General features: G+C 44.7%; 1 pseudogene; it reads right to left on the bottom strand.

Annotated features, from left to right (window-relative positions):
• Positions 1-3999: 3999 nt before the first annotated feature.
• LOC121534705 lies at positions 4000-6368 on the bottom strand (annotated as a pseudogene).
• Positions 6369-10939: the final 4571 nt, after the last annotated feature.

Genomic DNA, 10939 nt, shown 5'->3' with positions numbered 1-10939 from the left:
GAGGGCATGTTTGGCAGCATGAGTGAAGGAGGCTTTGTTGCGAAATAGGAAGCCGATTCTAGATTTAACTTTGGATTGGAGATTCTTTATGCGAGTCTGGAAGTTGAGTTTACAGTCTAACCAGACACCTAGATATTTGTAGTTGTCCACATACTCTAGGTCAGACCCGTCGAGAGTGGTGATTCTAGTCGGGTGGGCGGGTGCTAGCAGCGTTCGATTGAAAAGCATGCATTTAGTTTTACTAGTGTTTAAGAGCAGTTGAAGGCTACTGAAGGATTGTTGTATGGCATTGACGCTCGTTTGGAGGTTTGTTAACACAGTGTCCAATGAAGGGCCAGATGTATACAAAATGGTGTCGTCTGCGTAGAGGTGGATCTGAGAGTCACCAGCAGCAAGAGCGACATCATTGATATACACGGAGAAAAGTGTCGGCCCAAGAATTGAACCCTGTGGCACCCCCATAGAGACTGCCATAGGTCCAGACAACAGGCCCTCCGATTTGACACACTGAACTCTATCTGAGAAGTAGTTGGTGAACCAGGCGAGGCAGTCATTTGAGAAACCAAGGCTATTTAGTCTGCCAATAAGAATGCGGTGGTTGACAGAGTCGAAAGCCTTGGCCAGGTCGATGAAGACGGCTGCACAGTACTGTCTATTATCAATCGCGGTTATAATATCGTTTAGGACCTTGAGCGTGGCTGAAGTGCACCCGTGACCAGCTCGGAAACCGGATTGCATAGCGGAGAAGGTACGGTGGTATTCGAAATGGTCGATGATCTGTTTGTTAACTTGGCTTTCGAATACTTTCGAAAGGCAGGGCAGGATGGATATAGGTCTGTAGCAGTTTGGATCTAGAGTGTCACCCCCTTTGAAGAGGGGGATGACCGCGGCAGCTTTCCAATCTCTGGGGATCTCAGACGTTATGAAAGAGAGGTTGAACAGACTAGTAATAGGGGTTGTGACAATTTCGGCGGCTAGTTTTAGAAAGAAAGGGTCCAGATTGTCTAGCCCAGCTGATTTGTAGGGGTCCAGATTTTGCAGCGCTTTCAAAACATCAGCTGTCTGAATTTGTGTGAAGGAGAAGCGGGGGGGCATGGGCAAGTTGCAGCAGAGGGTGCAGAGTTGGTGGCCGGGTTAGTGGTAGCCAGATGGAAAGCATGGCCAGCTGTAGCAAAATGCTTGTTGAAATTCTCGATTATTGTAGATTTATCGGTGGTGATAGTGTTTCCTAGCCTCAGTGCAGTGGGCAGCTGGGAGGAAGTGCTCTTATTCTCCATGGACTTTACAGTGTCCCAAAACTTTTTGGAGTTAGTGCTACAGGATGCAAATTTCTGTTTGAAAAAGTTAGCCTTTGCTTTCCTGACTGCTTGTGTATATTGGTTCCTAACTTCCCTGAAAAGTTGCATATCGCGGGGGGCTATTTGATGCTAATGCTGTACGCCACAGGATGTTTTTGTGCTGGTCAAGGGCAGTCAAGTCTGAGGAGAACCAGGGGCTATATCGGTTCTTAGTTCTGTATTCTTTTGAATGGGGCATGTTTATTTAAGATTGAGAGGAAATTACTTTTAAGGAACAACCAGGCATCCTCTACTGACGGAATGAGATCTATATCCATCCAGGATACCTGGGCCAGGTCAATTAGGAAGGCCTCCTCGCTAAAGTGTTTTAGGGAGCGTTTGACAGTGATGAGGGGTGGTCGTTTGACCGCGGACCCGTTACGGACGCAGGCAATAAGGCAGTGATCGCTGAGATCCTGGTTGAAGACAGCTGAGGTGTATTTAGAGGGTATGTTAGTCAGGATGATATCTATGAGGGTACCCATGTTTACGGATTTAGGGTTGTACCTGGTAGGTTCGTTGATAATTTGCGTGAGGTTGAGGGCATCTAGCTTGGATTGTAGGATGGCTGGGGTATTAAGCATATCCCAATTTAGGTCACCAAGCAGTACAAACTCTGAGGATAAATGGGGGCAATCAATTCACATATGGTGTCCAGGGCACAGCTGGGGGCTGAGGGGGGTCTGTAGCAAGCGGCAACAGTGAGAGACTTATTTCTGGAAAGGTGGATTTTTAGAAGTAGAAGCTCAAACTGTTTGGGCACAGACCTGGATAGTATGATGGAGCTCTGCAGGCTATCTCTACAGTAGATTGCAACTCCACCCCCCTTTGGCAGTTCTATCTAGACGGAAAATGTTATAGTTGGGGATGGAAATTTCAGAATTTTTGGTGGCCTTCCTGAGCCAGGATTCAGACACTGCTAGAACATCGTTGGGACGCAGTGAATAACTCAAACTTAGGAAGTAGACTTCTGATATTTATGTGCAAGAAACCAAGACTTTTGCGATTACAGAAGTCATCAAATGATAGCGCCTGGGGAGTAGGAGTGATACTGAGGGCTGCAGGGCCTGGGTTAGCCTCTACATCACCAGAGGAACAGAGGAGGACTAGAATAAGGATACGGCTAAAGGCTTTAAGAACTGGTCTTCTAGTGCGTTGGGTACATAGAATAAAGGGGGCAGATTTCCGGGTGTTATAGAAAAGATTCAGGGCATTATGTACAGACAAGGATATGGAAGGATATGAGTAAAGTGGAGGTAAACCTAAGCGTTGGGTAACAATGAAAGAGATAGTATCTCTAGAGGCATCAATTGAGTCGGTCTCTGAGTGTATGGGGGGAGGGACAAAGGAGCTATCTAAGGCAGGTTTAGCTAGGCTGTGGGGTCTACAGTGATATAGTACAATTAGAAATAACCGAAACAACAATAAACTAACCATGTTTGGGCTGAGGCTAAACATAAACAGGATGTAGTACCGTAAAAAGGAACAGTCCAGCAGATATCAGCTGTATAGCTGAGTTATCATAAGGTCCGGTGGTGAAGCACTTGTGAGTAAGAGGCCACGGATAGCGTGTGCTAGCGGGCCAGGGCTAGCAGATGGATGGAATCTTCGTGGTTAACGTCGTAACCACATCAGACGATTTCGTCGGCAGACCAGTCGTGTAGGATCGGCGGGGCTTCGTGTCAACACTAGGTGGTCCCGTCCGGTTGACAGAGAGGTAGATAGCCGGGAGATGGGCCTAGCTCAGGATGATTAGCCAGACCACAGCGTCCGTTTTGTTGTAGCCAGCTGGTAGCGATGAATCCAGAGTTAAAGGTCCAGTGATTCAGTGATTCCGGCGGAAAAACTGATATGATCTGGGTCGATAACGCGCTGTGCAGACTGGCCGAATATCCGGTGATCAATGTCCAATGATTAAAATTAATCCCGCGGAAAAAAATCCAAAGTTCTGGGTGAAACACCGCTAGCTGTGGCTAATAGCAAGTAGCTAGTTCAGTAGCTAGTTCAGTTTAGTGAGTAAGAGGCCACGGATAGCGTGTGCTAGCGGGCCAGGGCTAGCCGATGGATGGAATCTTCGTGGTTAACGTCGTAACCACATCAGACGATTTCGTCGGCAGACCAGTCGTGTAGGATCGGCGGGGCTCCGTGTCAACACTAGGTGGTCCCGTCCGGTTGACAGAGAGGTAGATAGCCGGGAGATGGGCCTAGCTCAGGATGATTAGCCAGACCACAGCGTCCGTTTTGTTGTAGCCAGCTGGTAGCGATGAATCCGGAGTTAAAGGTCCAGTGATTCAGTGATTCCGGCGGAAAAACTGATATGTTCTTGGTCGATAACGCGCTGTGCAGACTGGCCGAATATCCGGTGATCAATGTCCAGTGATTAAAATTAATCCCGCGGAAAAAAATCCAATGTTCTGGGTGAAACACCGCTAGCTGTGGCTAATAGCAAGTAGCTAGTTAGCTGGCTAGCTGGCTAGCTAGTTTCAACTGGAGATTCTAGATTCTAGATAAAGGTAAGTCAAAAATAGAATCCGTTCCACATTGAGTGAGGCGGGTTGCAGGAAAGTATATTTTGTAGAAGGATGAAAAGTCTGATAGGGAAATATGTACGAAAAATACAAAAAAACAGGGTATTTACAGGCTATTTACAGACACACGACAGAAACAGGACTGCACTACTTCGCCATCTTGGGTTTAAGAGATCTGCCTCACCCCCTCCTCCTCGAACTCCTCAGGGTCAGATGTCTGGCGTTGACTGCTCTTGTGCCTCCTCTTTCTCGGTTCCCGCTTCTCTCTCTCCTGCTCAGATTGATGGATTGGTTCCTGACCCTCTCCCTGTTCTTTAGGACTAGAGTGTCCACCCTGCTTTTTCTCCTCAGTTCCAGAGTTTAGCTCCTGACTATTCCGCTCCTTCTCTCTCTCCCCCTGCTCCTGAGAGTCTGGACCATGATAACGGTGCACGTGGTTCTTTAGACTGACGTTGTGATTGAAGCACTTCTCACACTGTTGACACTTGAAGGGTCGCTCCCCTGTGTGGAGGCGCAAATGGGACTTGAGGTGGCTAACTTGGTTGAAGGACATTTGGCACACCTTGCACTTGTAGGGTTTCTGCCCGTTGTGTACAATTTTGTGTCTATTGAGTACATGCAACCCATTTAATTCTTGGCCACAGACATAATGTACTTCCTTGGCCCTCGGCAGCTTTGAAGGTGCCTGTTCCGTTTTTTTAAAAGTATTGAATATCTCCGAGCAGTCAGGGCATTGATAGGGATGTGTCTGTTTGTCTGGCTTGGTCTTGAATTTCTTGAGGCAGAATTTGCATGCATGCATGCACAAAGCTGTCCTGGTGGACTCTAATGTGAAGCTTGAGAGATATCTGGGAAACAAATAGCTTACCACAGTCTAGGCAGGGGATCTTCTTGATATTGTGCTCACACAAGTGGTCTTTCTTGAAGTGATACCTACCGCAGTCTGGGCAGAGTGTGGGTTGACAAACTTTGGTTTTGTGTTTGAGTTGCACATTATTTTTTTTGCTGGATAGGTCATCGAACCGCATGTAGAATTGGTCAAATCCAACAGCCTGTTCGCCCTCACCCACACACACAGCACAGGCGTATTGCATCTTATGTCTCCGTGTGGTGCAAGTGACTTAAGGCTCAGCTCCACATTCATCGCACCACCGAACTACAAGCTTACCGTCTTCCTCTCTGTCTGAGAAGTAGCAGCTTTGGCCCCTTCTGTTAGGTCAGAGGAACCAACAGTTTGCAAATCCTCAGAGGAATCAGAAGAATAGTCCATTAGTATTACAGGATCTTCTTTATCAGACGGCTCCCACTCATCTGAACTATCCTTTTTCCCCCTCTTCTTCTTGGGTTCCTCAGGTTATTCCTCTTCATCAGGTGCAGTGGCCACATCATCGTTATCATGATCACTGACAAACAACTCCTCAGTGATTTCCACAGTCAAGGAACCGGTGTCGTCTAGGAGCTGCTCTCTGTCCAGGCGAGGCTGGGAAACTGTCCCTCCAACTGCCTTGGGAAAGGAAAACAAAATACCATTATTACTGGTTACAAATGGTTCGGTCTGTATCAATATGTTGTTAGTAACAGGGACATAGGATGCACAGTTTGTGAATATTTATCCATGATAAGGAAAGACACCCATTTCCAAAAACCTTGTAATAACGTTATGACCATTGTCCCTAAAAGTATATCTGATATAAGGCTAATCATGGACGCTATCTGCTCAGCAGTGGAACTAAATAAACCAGTTAGCAATTAGGCGGTTTCTGAGGCCGACATTCCACTTATTGTTGAAAGACTTCAATGTTGTCATGTCAATGGTCCATGGTTGTACAGGTATTGGGAAAAGGTGTGGAATAGGCAAAGGAAAAAAATGTGTGAAAAGAGCCACAGTATATGCCCTCAACTCACATAGGTGTCAGAGGAGCTTGCTGTTGCTGGTTGATTTACCTTTGATGTCCTATTAAAGCCAGAACCTAGAAGACACAAAGGGATAGTCATACACAGTAATTTGGAGACAATGTGAGTAGTGATAGACAACTCCAAGCTAGCGAGGTATTGACAAGATGGTATACAGCTGGGCTATTCCATGGTAACGGAATTACGCTTTGACTCAGATTTTTCACTTTAAAATGTATGCCAAACATTTTTTGTTTTTTTTGTTTAACAAACCATACAACTATGCACAAGGATTACTTTGAACAATTTACACAGAAAATATCACAAAAGCACATTTACTGGAACAACTGTACTGATGCAAAGTTTGGTAATCGAATTACGGTAAAATCTCCTTCAGTTTTCTATCCGACCACGTTTTCCAAAAACTAATTTCTGCACCTAATTAACATTCAAAGATGTCTGCAGAAAGAATGGTCTCAGCTATGACATAACACCTGGAGTTAAAACATTTAACATTTTGGACTACAGTAGGTGAAGTGGATTTATACCCAGTAACGGAATACGGTAATGGAATTATAGTGCATTCTAAAAGTATTCAGACCCCTTCACTTTTTCCACTTTGTTACCTTACAGCCTTATTCTAAAATTGATTAAAATTGTTTTTCTCCTCAATCTACACACAATACCCCATAATGACAAAGCAAAAACAGGTTGACAGTTTTGCAAAAAAAAATATTTAAAAAATAACACATTTACATAAGTATTGAGACCCTTTACTCAGTACTTTGTTGAAGCACCTTTTGCAGCGATTACAGCCTCGAGTCTTCTTGGGTATGACGCTTCAACCTTGGCACACCTGTATTTGGGGAGTTTCTCCCATTCTTCTCTGCAGATCCTCTCAAGCTCTGTCAGGTTGGATGGGGAGCGTCGCTGCACAGGTATTTTCAGGTCTTTCCAGAGATGTTCGATCGGGTTCTGTCCTGTAGCCACTCCTGCAGTGGCTGTGTGCTTAGGGTAGTTGTTCTATTGGAAGGTGAACCTTCGCCTCAGTCTGAGGTCCTGAGCGCTCTGGAGCAGGTTTTCATCAAGGATCTCTGTACTTTGCTTTGTTCATCTTTCCCTCGATCCTGACTAGTCTCCCAGTCCCTGCCGCTGGAAAACACCTCCACAGCATGATGCTGCCACCACCATGCTTCACCGTAGGGATGGTGCCAGGTTTCCTCCAGACGTGACGCTTGGCTTTCAGGCCAGAAAATCTTGTTTCATGGTCAGAGTCCTTTAGGTGCCTTTTAGCAAACTCCAAGCGGGCTGTCATGTACTTTTTACTGAGGAGTGGCTTCCATCTGGCCACTCTACCATAAAAGGCCTGATTGGTGGAGTGCTGCAGAGATGGTTGTCCATCTCCACAGAGGAACTCTGGAGCTCTGTCAGAGTGACCATCGGGTTCTTGGTCACCTCCCTGACAAAGGCCCTTCTCCCCCGATTGCTCAGTTTGGCCAGGCAGCCAGCTCTAGGAAGAGTCTTGGTGGTTCCAAACTTATTCCATTTAAGAATGATGGAGGCTACTGTGTTCTTGGGGACCTTCAACGCTGCAGACATTTTTTGGTACCCTTCCCCAGATCTGTGCCTCGACACAATCCTGTCTCTGAGCTCTACTGACAATTCCTTCGACCTCATGGCTAGGTTTTTGCTCTGACATGCACTGTCAACTGTGGGACCTTATATAGACAGGTGTGTGCCTTTCCAAATCATGTCCAATCAATTGAATTTACCGCAAGTGGACTCCAATCAAGTTGTAGAAACATCTCAAGGATGATCAATGGAAACAGGATGCCCCTGAGCTCAATTTCGAGTCCCATAGCATTATGTTTTTTTATTTTTAATACATTTGCATACATTTCTATTAACAGCATGACGTGAAATGGAACTTTTAAATTATATGAGATGTCTAAATCTGGCTTCTCTATTGCCTTTGTTCTGCAATCTGAACGATCATTAATCAACGCTCAGGATGGGAACAGACAGTGCATCTCAGTAGGTGTGCAGTTCACAATGTATGTAAACAGACAGGTAGCTTAGTGGTTAAGAGCGTTGTGCCAGTAACCGAAAGGTCGCTGGTTCTAATCCCAGAGCCTGCTAGGTGAAAAATCTGTCGATGTGCCCTTGAGCAAGGCACTTAACCCTAATTGCTCCTGTAAGTCGCTCTGGATAAGAGCGTCTGCTAAATGACTAAAATTTAAAAAATTTAAACCTACAGTATCATCGGAAAATAGTAAAAATAAAGAAAAACCCTTGAATGAGTAGGTGTGTCCAAACTTTTGACTGGTAGTGTATATATAATAATTAAAGAGCAGCAGTAAAATAACAGTAGCGAGCCTATACACAGGGGGTACCGGTACGGAGTCAATGTGCAGGGGCACAGGTTAGTCGAGGTAATATGTACAGTACCAGTCAAACGTTTGGACACACCTACTCATTCAAGGGTTTTTCTTTATTTTTACTATTTTCTACATTGTAGAGAAATTGTGAAGACATCAAAACTATTAAATAACATATGGAATCATGTAGTAAAAAAGTGTTAAACAAATACAAAATATATACAGTGGGGAAAAAAAGTATTTAGTCAGCCACCAATTGTGCAAGTTCTCCCACTTAAAAAGATGAGAGAGGCCTGTAATTTTCATCATAGGTACACGTCAACTATGACAGACAAAATGAGAAAAAAAATCCAGAAAATCACATTGTAGGATTTTTAATGATTTTATTTGCAAATTATGGTGGAAAATAAGTATTTGATCAATAACAAAAGTTTCTCAATACTTTGTTATATACCCTTTGTTGGCAATGACACAGGTCAAACGTTTTCTGTAAGTCTTCACAAGGTTTTCACACACTGTTGCTGGTATTTTGGCCCATTCCTCCATGCAGATCTCCTCTAGAGCAGTGATGTTTTGGGGCTGTCGCCGGGCAACACAGACTTTCAACTCCCTCCAAAGATTTTCTATGGGGTTGAGATCTGGAGACTGGCTAGGCCACTCCAGGACCTTGAAATGCTTCTTACGAAGCCACTCCTTCGTTGCCCGGACGGTGTGTTTGGGATCATTGTCATGCTGAAAGACCCAGCCACGTTTCATCTTCAATGCCCTTGCTGATGGAAGGAGGTTTTCACTCAAAATCTCACGATACATGGCCCCATTCATTCTTTCCTTTACACGGATCAGTCGTCCTGGTCCCTTTGCAGAAAAACAGCCCCAAAGCATGATGTTTCCACCCCCATGCTTCACAGTAGGTATGGTGTTCTTTGGATGCAACTCAGCATTCTTTGTCCTCCAAACACGACGAGTTGAGTTTTTACCAAAAAGTTATATTTTGGTTTCATCTGACCATATGACATTCTCCCAACCCTCTTCTGGATCATCCAAATGCACTCTAGCAAACTTCAGACGGGCCTGGACGTGTACTGGCTTAAGCAGGGGGACACGTCTGGCACTGCAGGATTTAAGTCCCTGGCGGCGTAGTGTGTTACTGATGGTAGGCTTTGTTACTTTGGTCCCAGCTCTCTGCAGGTCATTCACTAGGTCCCCCTGTGTGGTTCTGGGATTTTTGCTCACCGTTCTTGTGATCATTTTGACCCCACGGGGTGAGATCTTGCGTGGAGCCCCAGATCGAGGGAGATTATCAGTGGTCTTACATGTCTTCCATTTCCTAATAATTGCTCCCACAGTTGATTTCTTCAAACCAAGCTGCTTACCTATTGCAGATTCAGTCTTCCCAGCCTGGTGCAGGTCTACAATTTTGTTTCTGGTGTCCTTTGACAGCTCTTTGGTCTTGGCCATAGTGGAGTTTGGAGTGTGACTGTTTGAGGTTGTGGACAGGTGTCTTTTATACTGATAACAAGTTCAAACAGCTGCCATTAATACAGGTAACGAGTGGAGGACAGAGGAGCCTCTTAAAGAAGAAGTTACAGGTCTGTGAGAGCCAGAAATCTTGCTTGTTTGTAGGTGACCAAATACTTATTTTCCACCATAATTTGCAAATAAATTCATTAAAAATCCTACAATGTGATTTTCTTGATTTTTATTTTTCTCAATTTGTCTGTCATAGTTGACGAGTACCTATGATGAAAATTACAGGCCTCTCTCATCTTTTTAAGTGGGAGAACTTGCACAATTGGTGGCTGACTAAATACTTTTTTTCCCCACTGTATATTTGAGATTCTTCAAATAGCCACCCTTTGCCTTCATGACAGCTTTTCACACTCTTGGCATTCTCTCAACTAGTTTCATCTGGAATGCTTTTCCAATAGTCTTGAAGGAGTTCCCACATATGCTGAGCACTTTTCCTTCACTCTGCCGTCCGACTCATCCCAAACCATCTCAATTGGGTTGAGGTCGGGGAATTGTGGAGACCAGGTCATCTGATGCAGCACTCCATCACGCTCCTTCTTGGTAAAATAGCCCTTACACAGCCTGGAGGTGTGTTGGGTCATTGTCCTGTTGAAAAACAAATGATAGTCCCACTAAGCCCAAACCAGATGGGTTCACCCACACCGCGTCTCACAAAGACACAGCGGTTGGAACCAAAAATCGAATGTCCATTGCTCGTGTTTCTTGGCCCAAGCAGGTCTCTTCTTATTATTGGTGTCCTTTAGTAGTGGTTTCTTTGCAGCAATTCGACCATGAAGGCCTGATTCACAGTCCCCTCTGACCAGTTGATGTTAAAATGTGTCTGTTACTTGAACTTTGTGAAGCATTTATTTTGGCTGCAATTTCTGAGGCTGGTAACTCTAATGAACTTATAATAATAATAATAATAATCATCTGCAGCAGAGGTAACTCTGGGTCTTCCATTCCTGTGGCGGTCCTCATGAGAGCCAGTTTCATCATAGCGCTTGATGGTTTTTGCAACTGCACTTGAAGAAACTTTCAAAGTTCTTGAAATTTTCCGTATTGACTGTCCTTCATGTCTTAAAGTAATGATGAACTGTCATTTCTCTTTTCTTATTTGAGCTGTTCTTGCCATAATATGGACTTGGTCTTTTACCAAATAGGGCTATCAGTTGGTAGAGCATGGCGCTTGCAACGCCAGGGTTGTGGGTTCGTTTCCCACGGGGGGCCAGTATGAAAATGTATGCACTAACTGTAAGTCGCTCTGGATAAGAGCGTCTGCTAAATTACTAAA

Source organism: Coregonus clupeaformis, chromosome 21 (assembly GCF_020615455.1).
Source record: "Coregonus clupeaformis isolate EN_2021a chromosome 21, ASM2061545v1, whole genome shotgun sequence".
Taxonomy (NCBI): Eukaryota; Metazoa; Chordata; class Actinopteri; order Salmoniformes; family Salmonidae; genus Coregonus; species Coregonus clupeaformis.
Note: the sequence above shows the minus strand (reverse complement) of the source record. Positions and strands in the feature narration are given on the sequence as shown.